The sequence below is a fragment of the Hesperophylax consimilis genome, chromosome 9 (genome assembly GCF_061612785.1).
Source record: "Hesperophylax consimilis isolate HC1 chromosome 9, BYU_Hcon_1.0, whole genome shotgun sequence".
Taxonomy (NCBI): domain Eukaryota; kingdom Metazoa; phylum Arthropoda; class Insecta; order Trichoptera; family Limnephilidae; genus Hesperophylax; species Hesperophylax consimilis.
This window is the reverse complement of record NC_142844.1, coordinates 5,177,563-5,195,110: the sequence shown is the minus strand read 5'-3', so window position 1 is coordinate 5,195,110 and position 17,548 is coordinate 5,177,563. Positions and strand designations below refer to the sequence as shown.

Sequence of the window (17,548 nt, the reverse complement as noted above, 5' to 3'; positions counted from 1 at the left end):
CAAATGTCAAAAATGACAGCTTTAAAAGTGACATCTACCGAAATAGCGGGCTATTCAAAATAACACATCTCATTGGAAAACCCTGTAGGATAATTTTGGATCTGATATATAGAAGGCGGTCTATGCAACAACGTCTACCCGTTATGTATTATGTAGATGTCACCTGTGACAGGTAAAAACATGTATTTTTTTAAAACAGAGCTATCAGTTTCTATCTACACAGACAGACTGAGCCACAGCAATAAATAAATAAATAGTCTACTCACTCGTTTTCCTCTACTGATTTATTAGTCTCCGGAGATTGATAATCGATCTATCCTTTCCTGTAAAACACATTTAATACGATTAGTATATAAATAAATTATCCAAATATATTAACGAATAAGCATTACTTCGCTACTACATGCTTCAACATTATTTAACCCTTCAGGCCTCTGGCATATTTAACGATAACGTATGTAAAAACTTTTTGAAAAGTGAAGAAATACGCTTTTAAAATTTATTCTTAGAAATAAACATATTATTTTTTTAAATATTACAATTTTGAAACAGACACAAAGTTGAAAAAATGGTTCACCGTAAGTTTAGACTTAAAATTACTGAAATAATAATTGAAATCTTATTAGAGCTATCAGTTTCTATTATAAATATTACTGCCACATCACTTTTTTGAGTTTCGTATGAAAACAATATACATATAAAAAATTCACCAAGTTTCATTTTTTTTTCTCAAATTGCGGTCGGAACCTTTATATTCATAGAGGTGTATATTTTAATTAAAATGTGGTATTTTCTATACTTGAATATATAATAACACTGTTTAGTTCTTATTTCCAACTTTAACGAAGTAGTGCATCGCCTTAACACATTTATTTAGTTGGCAACAACAGTCAGCGGGAGACGATAATAAATTTTCCAATATTCAATTATTCGTACCCGATCTTAAAAAACTACACAATCTACGTTTGGGCATAGAACAGTGTACCGGTGGTAGGTAGGTAGGTACCTATCTCTTAAAAAAACATTTCTGCCATATTCTATTAATTTTTAATCCGAAATAGACACAACGATTTTTATGAGACCATATGAGCTGTACCGAAAAGCGAACAAATTGACTCTACGGGTATTAGCTCTTTGCTCTCAAAATCGAACAAATTAGCGTGAGAAGTTAAAGAGCCAAACGCCATTTCCATAAACAAAATAGGTTGATAGAAGCTCCCCAAATAAATATTAACCAACACCAAAACTTTTGACATAGGGCCCCATGAAAATATCTACTGCCCTGTGGATTTAATTAAACCCTTGCCGTATTGTTCATTATTTGTGCGTAATATTATTCCAGGGAGAGAATTCATACGATGTTTCGTTGCATGATTCATGTTGGAGTTGGTTTTATCGGTAACGCCTTGATATAGGCAATATCGTTAACGTTGAAGGTAACGAGGCTGAATGGTAATCATTTGCCTCAGTCGTTAGTGGAAAATTAAATGTTCTGAATTGGTATTTTAAATATGAATTCATTTTAATTTTGTTAATAAAAAAATAATTGTTTACACAAATGCACATATATTTTACGTACCATGTAACCAGGTTAAAATAAATTATCCATTTTAAGTAGGTACTTGGCATTGAAATAATTCCAATTGTTTTTATTATTTTACTAGGATGAGAACATTGGTTATTGGCAAAAAAATGAGAAAATTGATTATTGGCACAAAAATGAGAAAATTGATTGTTGGTACAAAACTGATAAAATTGATTATTGGCACAAAAATAATTAAATAACCTTTAATATATTTAGAGATTCCGTCATTTTTTTCAGGATAGAAACAGTCTTTTGTCAATTTATAATTAGTAAACAACACTCAACATTCCAAAGATGATATAGGCTTGGTAGAATTATTACCAATTCCAAGAACTAGACAAACCTCACCCCATGAACCTGGGCATCCCTGCTAAGTCACCAAGCATAGCGAGCCACTTGGAGTGACCTATGGAAGAGGTGTTGATTATCCAATAAACAGTTCCCAGGACGGCGATACCCATACTCGTCCCCAAATTTTATGATTCAACAGTTTGTCCTTTGTAGGTATATTTCGTGGAAAGTATGTTTAGCCACTACAGTGGCTACAGACTACAGTCCTGCTTGTTAATTTTACACAATGCATAGTTAATCTTGTTATCCTATTGATGGTATCCAATGGTTTATCGAATTGGTATCTTGATGAGGCATGGTGTACCATAGACTATGGACCCCACAAAGCTTCAATTAAGGCTCTGACGCATTTGATCGGTACAGCGTGACGTTGATCACGTTGGCGAGCTGTATTCCCATCAGTCGACACTTAATGACGTCATGTTATCTAGGCTCTATGAGACCCTGGTCAGGAATAAGGATCAGAGGCACGTACGGAGTCTGCTATCAGATCCAAGGCAAATCAACGGATCATTGTTATGGCGCTCTGGTTATTGAGTATTCTGCTAACGATTGCGAGGGCTGCTACAAATTATACCGCGCATTTAAAGATAGCAGTTTTGAGTTTTAACTATTTTGAGTACAATTAGAAAATTATGCATTAAAAATGTAATGGTAGCAAATACTGCATTAATTAAGATCTTTTTGTAAGAGTATTATTTTATGAAACGAATATGAGAAAACCGCATTGAAAAGAGTCCCAATTGCCCCCTGCTAACCTAACCAACGAGACTATAAGAGAAGGATATGGGGTAAAATAAGGTGGAGAAGTTGCTGGTTATTTAGGTTTAGTCACCAATCGGTTTAAGCCATTTCAAGCGACGTTTGATTATGAATGATAGTCTTTCACCAGGGAGATACTGAGAGTATCTACCACTCTGGAACATGTTGCAAGTATACTGAACATAAGTAATAAAATTTACTTGCGCACGCTGGGGTTCAAAACCGCGACCTCACCCCTCGATCACAAAGTTTGTCCTTAAATAATCAAAAACTTACCATAATGTAAGCTTTTGGAAAAATTATTAAGTAAATATTCATTGATGTTTGTAAATGCGTAATTTTCTTAGGTCATAGAATAGAAAAAGTTGTTAGTTTTTTATAAAATGTTGTCCTTGTATTTGAACACGCAGTGGATACTATTACAAAATTGAAAGCAAGCAAAAGTACTGGAGATACATATCATTTACCGTTACCCAATAACATTTATGGGCTGTTGTGGGTCAATAAGCAGTTAAACGGTATTTGAACCCTTTTTATTTTGTCCAGATATTCTGTGTAGCTATAAAATGAACTGTGTTATGGGAATTGGAAAACAATGATTGTCATGGGTATTGGGTGTGCTTACTTTTATAGCGAACTATTTTCTGGGCTTTGGCCGAGAGCCAAATGAAGCGGATTTAATAATATTATAGTAGGAAATTCAAAGCATTTTGAAGCTCGCCCAAAAATGGTTTTTCGAGTTTATTAATGGTAAAACACATGTTTTTTATCTTCATTTAATAAAAGAGATTATAAAATACTTTTTTCGAGGGGTAAGAATATCTATTAATACGCTGGACAAATATTTTTTTGTTTTATTGGTTAATTTTAAATAGCTATTTAAGATTATTCTTAGAGGACTTGTGTTGATTTGTTGATATCTTTTAAACCTTAACCACAGATTGCATCATGGTGAAATAGGGGATGGTCCGATGCTCTGTAGGAAACTGTATTTTTTCGTGCTACCTAAAGTTTAAATTTAGACTTATGTAAATCAATACTATTTTGACTTGACTCCCCAGATTATACTTTCTGCGGTCTAGAATTGGGAACTTAATATCACATATTTTTTAGTTGTCCCTCTCGCAACAAATATCCTCTCTTCTGGTATGATTTGAGGTTTTCAGATTACACATCTGCCCTGATGACGGATACTGCAATGCTGTCCGAAACGTTGGCCAGACAAGAAGATAGCGCAACACGGCATAATACCCCAAGAACAAATCACTATAATCCTCTCTCCTATTGAACATTAATTAAAATTGCTTCCCATCCGACCAACATTTGAAATCGACTCCAATATTCCATATAATTATGAAATTCAACCATTTAAATGAAATTTACATGTGTATTTGCCTTCCAGCTCTACATTATTGAAATAATGAATTGATGGGTTTCCTGACAAACTCATAATAAAAATTCAATTAATTATCGCGATGTCAGAAGACCAATAAAAACCAAAAATTTACTCATTTCATCATCATATATTATTAAGACAAACGCAGGTGCACTAATACATGTTATTATTACGAATTTACTAAAAAAATATCAAAAAGCAGCCTGAAGTCCCGTTTGTAATCGGATTACCAATAATTAATAAATCAGCTATACTCGTTTTTTTCAATATAGAAAACCTTTGATACATATGAAAGTCAAAACAATCACTGTTTTGTATTTAGAACTTCTTTTTAATGCAGAAAAACCGAAAATTTTGAATACCTCATACGTCACAGTACACAGATTTATTCGTAATGTGATTTACTACCTGTAGAGTATTATCTTCACCTGCTCAGTTGTTTGGCTAGTGCCATCCCTGGAAATTGGTATCTTCTTACCTCAACAAGACAATGCTGCACATAAATAATTAGGTTGTGTTCGCGAGGGGCGAATTATTTTATACAATGTTATGAACGCATCTCTGTGCTTAATCAGTCTTGCATTGACAACTGAGGAGTGATACAAATTAAGTGAACTGTCAATAAATTGTTTTAAAAAGTGACAAGTGTTTGTGTAAACCTCCAGTGAATTCTCCACGGTGAGTTTCTTTGTTATTTCAATCACGCTGCCCTGATGATGGATTACTGTCCGAAACGTTGGTTAAAGAATGATGTAGCGCAACATGGCATAATACCCCAAAAATAAATCACCTATTTATTTTTTAGGAAAATATAATCATGAAAAAATAATAGACAATGACAAAAAAACTATTTTCCAAAAACAGTTACATATAAAATGTATGATTATTTGTATTAAAAATTGTAAGATTTGTAATGTGTGATGTTTGGCCAATCACGTAAAAAGTTAATACATAATTCTAGTAGGATAAAAAAATAATTAATAACACTTTAAAAAAAATTACAACAATGTACAGTCTAGTGATATTATGAATCAATACAATTTTTAGACGATATGCTGCAGTTCTATCAAAAGAAGCATTTAACGGTTTTAGGTCGAACTTTATATAACTTTATTATTTAAATTTGAAAGATGAGCTACTCGAGCGATTTTTGTCATATTATGGCAAGTTTACAAAAACGTCTTCAGCGATCGCTTGCCATAATGTGCCAATTTTATAGATCTCAAAAATATGGGATAAACCGTAAAATCTCCATGAATTCATAGTTTTTACATGTTTCCACATAAATATTTGAGGAATGATATAAATCAAATCGAAAACCGAACACGCATCGCTTTAGTTGTGTGTTTTTTTTTTTAATTGTTTCTACTTTCACTTTTCACTTTCAGAATAGTGGGGAGAAGACATTTATACACAACACTAACACTTTTTATGGAACTAGACACGTTCTTTTTTGCTATTGTATTAAACGTATAGTTTAAAAGTATTCACATATTTTAAAACTCAAATAAAAACCAACTTAATTGTCTTTGAACAATATTTTCAATGTAAATAAGAGAAAAACTATAATTTCAATCGGTGGCTAAGTTGGCATCGCGTTTGGGTCACACCCAGGCGTAGTGTGTTCAATTCCTCGGCAGGCTAATTCCTCCATCACAACACAAGCAACATTTTCCGTAGTGGGAGATTTTCAAATATTGTTAGGTTATTCGTGACATCGTGACCCGGGAATGTTTGTCTTTCTTTTTAATAAATCAATGGAAGACTTTAAAATGATCGCTTCAAAAACGGTTAATTAATTACTAGGGATCTGACAAAAAATAAGTGTGTGTTTGAAATAATGACCATAGCTTAAATTGGATACATAAATATGCATACGATTAAATTTTGCGCTATTTAAAAAGTCTACAATTCTCTTTTAATAAATTTCATCCGTCAAAACCAAATAAAATGTTTTTCCGCAACAATGATTTTAATATACCTACATCATATATTTTTGGTAAGATACGTAATTTTTATCTTGATCCATTTACTGGCAGTAAATATGTCAGAATAAATTTGTTTCTATTCCACGATCACTTAAAAAATCTAATTATAATTACCTATTTAAAAGCCAAAAAATACTGGAATACGAATATGGAATACTAAATTATTATTTATTCGATTTGTAATTACTCGTATTTTGTTATAATTACGTGTTTAGAAGTAAACAAAGAATTAATGAAATTCCAAAATAAATTATTTCCCTTAAATCGTTAACCTCACATTTAGTTAAGTCAAAGGAATTCGCTTAGAAATATTAATTACTAACGCAGGCTCGTGAAAAATAAGGAATATTATAATTGTAGGATTTTCTAAGCTGAAAGTATTTTATAAAAATAATTTTTGCCTGGGAATCATTGCCAAAGAAGAAATTTAACTTTTAAATGTTAATAACTTTATTAAATTACGATATCCATCAAATGACATTAAAAACTACAATACAAGTTATTTTCATACTAATATAACAAAAAATATAGCACCCCTTATAACAAGGAGAGTCATTCAAATAATGTGAGGGTACGAATGAAATTGATGTATGAACGGCCCGCTGATGTATGTCAAGTGAAACCAAGCGTGTTTTCTCATCAATGTATTTTCACTCTTTAAATTCATCGGAGCATCTAACTAAAATTAAAACAAAAGAAATAAGCATTTCATACTTCCATTTTCCATCCTTTTCACGGTTTATTTAAAAACTAATTCTGCTGGGTACCTACTTATTTCAGCTGTTTCCAATTCAAAGGCAGTATCAAACTGCGCTAGTTATACATTTTTAATAAACTAATTTTTCAAATTATTTTTTAAAGTACTAATCACCGACGTTCGTTTTATTTTTTTCATCGTGTGAACAGCACATCAACTTATCTGTGCATGATATTATGCGTACATAAAATAAAATAATCAAAATGTACAACAAAATAATAAATTACATTTTTTTAAATGTGTAGAATATGAATTTTATAAAAAATCGTGTGACACGTTCTTTTTTTCGAGATGTGTGCGGAAGACGAAAACATGTGTGCGTACAATTTGTAACAAATGTGCGGTCGCACACACGCACACCATCTGCTACGTATTCATACCAATTGATAAACTTTTTGCAGTGATTCTTTATTAACATGAGCAAGGACAGTATGATACATAACTCGAAATAGGATAAAACAAAGACGCTACACGCCCCGTCTGTCTGAGTGTACGTTTAGTTCTTCTAAGCTACGCAACGTATCTTGATAGGGTTTTCACTATTACAATACATGCATATCATATTTATTGAAAGTTTTAATAAAGTCTCGGGTAAACGTCAGCTAGTAAGAAATGACAGTATTTTAATTTTCCATTATAAAACTTTAAGCGCGCGTTTTGTAAGCAGAGTTTGTGCATTAATATTCATTGCATTACCCGGCATATTCCTGAATGACACTGATTCGCGGGCATTCATACAGAATGCATTATAAAAGCGATGTTTGCCCTCCGCAAGTTGGGAAATTTAAAATTGTAATTGAACTCGTAAATGTTTAATTAATATTCCGTTAATTGCGCGTGACTATTTGGATTGCACCTGCCTACAAAGTTTTTCATTGTTAAACACTACTTGCAACAGTTTTTATGATTAACTTGAACGTAGTTTGTATTTTCGTACTGCTTTTGGAATCTCTTCTTCTTATTGAGCAAACGAAATTATATAATTTTATGTCTTATCTATTTTCATTATTATGTGTTTTTTTTTTATAAATACTTTTTTGATTTGACTGAGGATTGGATCATTCTTCTCAGGTACTGGAGTCAACCACGCTAAAACTTAAGGCAAATTCTAGTATGAATAGTACCGACATTTCTGTAGTGTATTAACTTCTGTGAATTTGTATAATTTGAATATAATGAGAGCTAATTTCAGAAAAATGCGTGTGTGCGCGCTTGTGGCTACGTTAAAGTAGATAGAATTCAATGTCATTCGACAATGTGTCGATGATGAGTTTCAGCTTGATCGGATGTCGGGAAGAGGGTTTATTTCAACTTCATGTTAAATAGACATACACCAGTGTCAGCATTATTGTATTTTGGTAGTTAAATAGATATACGCCAGTGTCAGCACTATTGTATATTGGCAGTTAAATAGATATACGCCAGTGTCAGCATTATTGTATTTTGGCAGTTAAATAGATATACACCAGTGTCAGCATTATTTTATTTTGGCAGTTAAATAGATATACACCAGTGTCAGCATTATTGTATTTTGGCAGTTAAATAGATACACGCCAGTGTCAGCATTATTGTATTTTGGCAGTTAAATATATATATACACCCTTGTCAGCATTATTGTTTTATGCAGTTAAATAGAAATACACCAGTATCAGCATTGTTGTTTTTGGCTCTTAAATAGATATATACCAGTGTCAGCATTATTGTTTTTTGGCAGTTAAATAGATATACACCAGTGTCAGCATTATTTTATTTTGGCAGTTAAATAGATATATACCAGTGTCAGCATTATTGTATTTTGGCAGTTAAATAGATACACGCCAGTGTCAGCATTATTGTATTTTGGCAGTTAAATAGATAAACACCAGTGTCAGCATTATTGTTTATATATAAGTTTATTTTTTAACGATTGTAAAATATTTATCCAGAAATATGAACTAAATACATACGTGTAAAGTCATACATAGTTCATGATTGAAATGATTTTGAGAACTGAAAAGAGTTACGTTTAACTGCTAGAGTTTTCAGTTCGAGAGTATTGGTTGCTTAAGACATTAAAAAATGTATATAAATCTCTCTCTACATTTAAATGGCTTGGATCTATGGTGTTCATATACTGGTGGAATTCCCAAGTATTTACAACATAAAACAGACTTAACATGGGAGGTAGGATTGTAGTTGTTGCATATTATACTAAATTAGGCGTCGAAAAGAAAGAGCATCGAACGTATCAACGAATATTTTTTTTTTGTTGTTGTTTGTTTTTGGGGTGTTATGCCGTGTTGCGCTAACTCCTTCTTTAGCCGACGTTTCGGACAGCGTTGCAGTGTCCATCATCAGGGCAGATCCGGTAGATCCGAAGATGTGTACACATGATGGACACTGCAACGCTGTCCGAAACGTCGGCTAAAGAAGGAGTTAGCGCAACACGGCATAACACCCCAAAAACAAACAACAAAAATGCTTTTGGCCGTGAGAATCTAAAAACTTACCTGAATAATTTTTTTTTTTTTTTTTTAAAACACTTTGTATTTAACCACGAATATTTATTATTTTACACATCGACTGGTTTCGCTTCATCAGGATATAATAATAACTGTTATATCCTGATGAAACTTGGTTGAAACGAAACCGGTCGATGTGTAAAATAATAAATATTCGTGGTTAAATACAAAGTGTTCGTTTTATTTTAAAAAATATAATGTCTAACCACAAAGTAATTGCTTCTCATGGAAAAAAAGAATACAATTAGCTTTTTTTATGTGAGTACTGCAAAAAAGTCCCAACTGCTCCCAAACGTCTGGAGCCAATAAGACTATGGCATCCCCAATTGAGATGTGTTGACAGGCTGAAGGTAATGGGGAGGAGAAGAAGATGGGAGGAGGAACATGGATAATACATGGATATTAAAGCCATTTCAAGCAACGTTACGATTCTGAATTTACCAGTGCGATACCGAAAGTATGTTTCACCCTCTTACCGCAAATATACTACATTTTATTTTTAATGAATACGTTGTGGTTGCGCCAATACACAATAGACATTAATTTACACATACATCTCATATACACATACCTGCGACCACTGTACTGAGATAGTATTCTTGTCCTTTGGTCCTACCTTCCTATCCATTCCTGCACATTTATGTGCACTTTGCATTCAGTGTGTTACAATAACTCGTGAAGTCCGTTTCAATATCCCGTACATCTCTCTACAAAAGCGCATCCGCGCGAGATCTTACCTTGCTTTAATTATATCTTTCATCCGCGCCGATATCGTTCAACAGTGTGAGTTACTTGTTCAGTTCCACTGCCGTGATCTGTGAGAAGAACAAACAGGAAGAACAAGTGTCCTTTTTCCTAATGGTGAGTCTTTCCTTCCATGCAACACATTGTCTCACCTGCAGTGGTAATTACACTAAATTGAAGGTCCTTCGAGAAACATTTTTTTACACTCAACAACTTCATAACACCTTTGAAATTTACTTGCGCACTAAGAGATTTAAGCCCGCGACCTCTGGATTTGTAGCCAAGGATCATAATCGCTCAACCACGTAGGCCGTCAAAGCTGTATCTCGATTCGGAATGGCGAGTTTCGAACCCTTGACCTCTTGGTTAATAGCCAATGATCACTTCGTTACTGGGGTTGTAGTTAGAACTATTTTGTTTTCTTGGTACGCAATTTATCATTTATCTGAGTTTTGCATTTAAATTTCAACATAGTTTTTTGTCGAAGATTATGTCGTATTCAAGTCATGCCACCAAACTCAGTTCATTTAAATACAATGGAGAGTCACTTCCTTTTAAGCAATTGCTCACTGCACCGTACAGCAGGTCCAATAAGTATTTGGGATATCATTACAGAGTAGAGGAAGGTGTTGTACCTTGAATACAATTGTAACATTTTGCTCTGTAGCACTTATCGTTTCCGCTGTAGGTAAAAGTTAACCATGGGAAAATAAAGATACTTATTTCTTCTTCTAAAGCCGTTAGTTATGACAGCCTCCATAGCCGATAAGTAAGGCTCTGGACTTGTAATCCGGAGGTCGCGGGTCAAATCCCAGCGTGCGCAAGTAAATATTATTTGTATTATTTTTCTCAATGTATTCATTTTAAATAATACATAGTATATTTGCAGAACGTTCCAGAATGTAAGATACTGTCAGTGTAAGTCCCCGGTGTAAAACCACCAATCAAAATTAAAACGTTGCTTGAAAGGGGGCTTTGGCCGAGTTTGGTGACCAGATCTGAATTGCCAGGTTCTTCTTCTTTTCCAGGACCTTTCCCTCCCCCATCTCCTTCCCCTCCCCACTAACTTCAGCATTACAAAATACCCCGATTGGGGATGCTATTGTCTGACTGTCTCTAGGCGGTAGGGAGTAGTTGGTACTCTTGTGCGGTATTCACATAAAAAATAATTTTTGAAAGAGTAATAATAACTAGCAGGCCATAATTAAGCAATCATCGACTAACTGTTATAAGATATGTCGTGTTTTACAACGAAAAACCAATGTACCTTGAAACAGTTTTGGAATAACGTGATTAAATGAAGACAAAAAATGTGTAAAATAATAAGATAAATTTATTTAAAAGATGAAAAAATAAAGTTTGATTTTATATTACACCAAAAATGTAAATAGTGTTTTTTTTTTATTATATCTTCAAAATAAACCATTTTTTAAATTTAAATAATATATATTGCCCGAAGCAAAACACATCATAATTTGTGTGCTAACGGAATTTAATGTATAACATCGATGAAATTATAAAATAAAACTTAATGTACCCGTGGAACACGTTTCTAGGTATAACACTGAACACATATTAATATATTGAATACCATATTTGTGGTCGCACAACAAATCACGCATTTTAAAGTAAAATATATACCTACTTGTTAAGTCATAAATGACAACGTACAGACTTACATTTTGTTTTAAGTGTATCCTACGAAGGTCAAAAATATTACCTTTTTCTTTACAATGAAGTCACAAAAATCGTCGCCGTTTCCAAATTACATGACTTTTCAACTGAAAAATAGGACACTATTACCATCTAGTAGTCATGCCTCAAAGCTGTATGCTTGCTTAAGCAGTATTAGTTCTTGAAGTACGGCAATATTAAATTTGTTATTTGTATTCTAGGTACATCACTTTCCCTATTTGGCTACAAGGATTCAAGGAAACCGAACAAGGATTAATCAAATTATTAATTAACAATTACTATACGTACATTGGACTTAATTTATGTTTATTGTTTCTTAAAATTGTGGCCAAGGACTTGTTTCTGTTTAGTCTCCTGTTCTTGTAATGTTTGTTTTGTTTGATTTGGTGTACTGTGTATGTTGACTATCAATGGGAGAATCAAATTTCCTGGTTTGATCTAGATGTATACCTTGACAATAGCCTTAGTATGTGGTGATTAGTACAAGGAAAATAATATATATTGGTACAGAGGTTAAGGATTCTATGTCATCAATTTAACTTCGTTGCAATCAGATCATTCCAGAATTTTTAAATTAAATTTTATGATTTCTCTTATGTTTTTTTTTCGTAACTAGCAGTTAGTAAATAGTAGACTTCGCGCAATGTTGATTACTCTGACTTGACAGTTCCAGTCGCAACGCTCATGCGCTCTAGCGGAATAAAAAGGTACTCTCATACATGGCTACCATCTTCACTGGACTGACTGGGCTCTGAACACGCAAACAAATTTATAGACAGTCGAGTAGTGGACTCAAAACACAACTTAGAGGCTACGCTCATTCAAAAATGTGTTCTTAAAAATCTTAGGGAAATATTCTTAAATACGTACATAAATCATCGATGAGAGTAGGTGCATTAAAAGTGATTGCGCAAAAGTATCTCACAGCTCCGAGCCAATAAGTCTATGTCACAATGTTGTGAGGCAGAAGGAAATATGAGAGGGGCATGAGAAGGTTGACAAATAGATACCCGACTAACCAGATCAGGTTTCTAGTTGCTAAAGACATTTAAACTATTACCTACAATTTCCAAGAATGTGCGAACATATTAGGATTACGACGGTATCTTATCTACTTCAAGACGACGACCGTGGGAAAGGGCCATGACTTGCTGCTAAGAACGATACTGGAAGTAGGTATCTTTCTTTCATATTAATCTTAATCTTAACATATAAAAAATCAGCCTACGTATGTTTGCGCTAGCAAAACTCGAAAAGTAGTCATCCGACATCGCTGAAAACTTCAACGTTTGTTCTTATTAGTTCCAGGAGTGTTTATCTCTATTCTATGAGTGGAGTTTGAATGGTAGAAGAAATCGGAAACGCCCGAGTAAGACATTAGTAATGGCGAAGCATTGCTGGTTAAACTAGTGCATACTACTTTTTTCATCAAATCAGAACTACTGAGCTGTGCCGCGTAGTTAAAACTTCAATCAAATCAAAACTGGTACTTCGATGGGTTTCTTTGTAAAGCAAAGCAAATCAAATGAATATTGTTTATTGCAATACAATTAAGAAACAGACTTCAGGTAACTTAATGAAACGCGTTGTCAACGCTAAATAAAACATATTTCTTTTACGGAAAGCATCAATGTAGAAACTAATGACAAGAATATCTCGTTAATTGGCCTTCCGCTGTCCTTATTTGATATGCTCCTAATTACTCTTTGACTAATGAAGTGCTCATAGACAAGCGCACGTGTAATTTTCTAGACAAAGACTTAAAATACCGTTAGAATAGAATAGTATCATAAGTAATTATAAGAATAGAGTTAAATGTACTCTGCATTGCTTTAAATGTCAATCGTTTACTGTGAGAACAATCTATTTAGAAACTATGTTCCCCAAAATGAAATTAATTTGGGAGGCGGGTTTGGGTTTCGCCGCCCCGGTAACCATTTATTGGATAACCAACACCTCGGCCATAGGTCACTCTGAGTGGTTCGCTGCGTTTGGTGGCTTAACAGTGGTGCCCGGGTTCATCGGGTGAGGTGTGTTGCCACCTGCCCACTAGCTGTGTGATGTGCCAGATCGGGAGAGGCAGGTTGGCAGACCCTTTGACCTCTTCAACTGGCTTCTCTTGACCCAACCCGGGATAGATTCATCTGTCCGTCACTCCTGGACACACTGATTCCAAGATTCCTTCCCACCCCTCACATCTTTTTCCTTACCAGAACTTCCTATGATTATTTTCGCTAAAAAAATCTCCACATAGCGTCCCCAAAGATGACATAGGCGTCTAGGGAAATTATTTTCCTCGGGACTTCCTGTCTGGGGTTAATGTAAAAAATACACATATATATTATGAAATTCGATTCGTCAACAAACAAAGATTTAAACTTCAATGAACCCAGCGACTAATGCATTCTGAATACGCTCAAACTCATTTGCCTTTAAAATATTGTAATTAGTCAGAGATTCCCCCGAGTGTTTGAGGAAAGTCGTTTGTTTAAAATCATGCAGACTGTTTTGAAGTATACATTAGCCTTTAGCACTGCACACAATTCAAAGGTGAAGTTTTAATTGCCCCGTGGCGACGCATTACAGAATAATCAGTTTATATTGTGGACTTAATCATAAGCATCGAGAACTGAAATTTCAAAGTGAATTTTTCCTAGCAGGACCATTCTCAAAAGAAAAGTAATTTAAAAATAGCAATGAGGACGGTGAAGAATACGTGGTAACTGAAAAGCGCATTTTTTAAAGGATGTTATCAAATGCATGAAAGGATTAGATAGGAGCTGCAGATGTTTAAAATCATTTGTAAAAATTATTTTTGACGCATCTTGTAAAATAAAGCATATTCTATTAAGTCACAGTTCATTACTGAATTATATACATTACTTCCTAAAGTGTCCGGCGTTGAACAGGGTTTGTTCTGCTCTAAGGGGTGAGAGAAGGGAATGGGGGCGGTTTTTTGAAAACTCATAGAGAAAGTGACCTTTCTCTTTTTTTTAAAGTCAACTGTGAAAATGTGTGGTAATCTAGGAATAAAATTGTAGATTTGTATAAAAAAACCCGCGTGCAGTGTTATTTATGTATGCAGAAGATTATGTATCAGAACAGTCAATTTTAAAATAAAAATCAGCATCTTCTATTTATATAAAAGTGTATTTGTTTTTTTATACAAATCTACAGTTTTATTCTGAGATTGATGAAATTTTGCACACTTAACCTTCAAAACAAGAGGAAGGTCACTGGCTGCAAGAAATTTCGTAAAACCACCCATACCGTTTCCCCGCCCCTTAAAGCAGAATATTGATACTTCTTGATGAAATTTTGCACACTTAACCTTCAAAACAAGAGGAAGGTCACTGGCTACATGAAATTTCGTAAAACCATCCCATACCTTTTCCCCACTCCTTAAGGCAGAATGTTCATACTTCTTGATGAAATTTTGCACACTTGACCTTCAAAACAAAAACCACCCCATACCTTTTCTCCATCCTTTAAAGAAGAATGTTCGTACTTATTGATGAAATTTTGGAAAATCGATGTTCGAAATAAGAGGTAAATTACTATCGAATCTGATTTTTAAAAAACTGTGTGTAAAACGTCGGGTACTCAAGCTAGTATAATATAGTACATTGTTGTTTAAGAATTAAAATGAGTAGATTCATCCAATATCACGCCACGCTGTTAAAAACCATTAACATAGAATACTACTGACGTTAAACACATCATAAATACGATAATAAAAAAATATATTCACCTATATTCAACGCGTGTTTTTTCTGAAGTACGTTTGCACAGATGAAAATATATTGCGCGTTAAAATAAGTTGAGGTATATTATATTTGCGTATGCAATACAACTTCAGATAGACATTTATATAGTACCTAGTTGGGCTACATAGTAGCTGACTTAACGAATGCCTCAAGTTCCTACCCAAATGTCGTGGGTTCAATTTCTCTGCTAGCTAGGTACTCCATAATTGCACAAGCTTATGCGTAACCCGTGAACATTTTTAGTGCTTTTAAAATAAGAATTTTCATGTTGAACTTGTTTATGCTTATAACTTACTACAAATTTGCTTGCTTTGTAGATTTAATTATTTGTTTTATTTAATTATACGTAATCAGATTTGGAAAGCATTTCATTTTGTGTTTATAGTGCACACAACAAACGAAAGTATAAAATAGGTTTATGCTTTACCTATATATAAGACATGTCACAAAATAGTTAAACTGTACCCATGACCTTTTGTACTTACATGTACCAAAATTGTAATGTTCTCAGTAATATATTAGTGCATTACCGTTTAATGGAGAACATGAATAAATAATAGAGAATATATAATAGAGAATTGAAATAATCAGAAGTCAGGGACGCCCGAGGAAGACATGGCACGATCAAGTGAATCAAATACTCATACTTGTCAAGAGTCAGAATAATAGAAGAGTATGTATGAATGTGAATGAGGCAAGGAGTGTGTGCCAAGACTGAGTTGTTTGGCGGTCCGTCCTCTCTGCATACCTTTGCGGGGAAATGGTGGGATGGTTAGTTAGTTATGAATAAATAAATAAACAATTGATTTTAACAACACGTACGATATACAAAATATAATAATAACATAATGTATATTATGAATGTATATCTATAACGAACATAACGCGGACAGAACATTAAATTGCATTGCACATTATAATATTCCGTCTAATTCCTGGAGTTTTATAAAGTTGCTGAAAGTTGAATCAAAGCTGTTTTAGGGGATATAGAAATTTATAAAATCCTAAAGTACCAAGAAAACCGTTTGGCAATAGTTTGATAAAAATAGTGACATTATCTCAGACAGGATCTCTTCTTACCGGGACAACGTCTATAACCACTTAACCATCGGGACCTAACATTAAAATGTCATTTTTGTCGATCTCACATTTCAAATTCCAAATTAACAATATTTTATCCTCAACTAATTTTTCCTATATTTTTGGCTGCTATCTTTTTGAATCCTTATAAAGTTCTAAAGATTTTTTTTTTACCTAGATAGTATCTCGGATAAGCATGTCCGATATTTATTAAAATGTTGAAATTAATATTTTTTATTGGAATAACCCATCAAAATAGGTAAAAAAATTACATAAAATAAATTGGTTCCAATAGCCAAGTAGTTAGAGGCGTTGTCCCGGTAAGACATAGATCCTGGGTTTGATTCCCAGTTTGAGATGTTACCTTTTTATTTTCTATGTCTTGTTCTGTTTCATGTTTTTATTATCACTATTATCTTCTTCTTCAATGATATATTAAATTAGTGGTTAAAATTTTCAAAAGTTTTTCAAATAAAATAGAATTGTTTAATAGTTTACCATGTAAAAAGCTGCCCAACTGTAAGCTTGAAATGTAGGAGTAAAATATTGATATTCCATCGATGCAGACCGGTATTCCGCTGAACAGTATGGGTCAGTGATTAGCCAAATGGATTCAACGTTGGAATGGAATGTCTAACGTTACACTCCGATAGTGACGGAAGCACGGCAGATTTCCACAAAGGTTGTCGCGTTAATTCCACCTTTTACCCTTGTCCATTGATGTCGGAATATTCTCTTTTTTCATCAAACAACTTTTTGAAAAATTTATTGGAAACCTTTATGCTGGGATATCTTTTATAAAAGAACTTCAGAATGCCAAAAATATTGGGAGTTGATATCTGAAAAAATTTTTCACAAGTTTTTAGGCACAAAACTCATGATTTAAATATTATTTACAAATTCATATTTCCTTATAGTAAAT

At 33.6% G+C, this 17,548-nt stretch overlaps 2 protein-coding genes across 2 annotated transcripts in view; one reads left to right on the top strand and one right to left on the bottom strand.

Annotated features, from left to right (window-relative positions):
- The window catches only part of LOC149420833 (acyl-CoA Delta-9 desaturase-like), a 190,219-nt gene that overhangs the window by 162,794 nt on the left and 9,877 nt on the right, over window positions 1-17,548 (bottom strand). The window contains exon 2 of the mRNA XM_089635574.1: window positions 267-323. The gene's annotated coding sequence lies outside the window, so the exon portion shown is untranslated. The remainder of the gene's footprint in view (window positions 1-266; window positions 324-17,548) is intronic.
- LOC149420832 (acyl-CoA Delta-9 desaturase-like) overlaps window positions 4,677-17,548 on the top strand; it is a 55,147-nt gene continuing 42,275 nt past the window's right edge. Inside the window, exon 1 of the mRNA XM_089635573.1 lies at window positions 4,677-4,772. The gene's annotated coding sequence lies outside the window, so the exon portion shown is untranslated. The remainder of the gene's footprint in view (window positions 4,773-17,548) is intronic.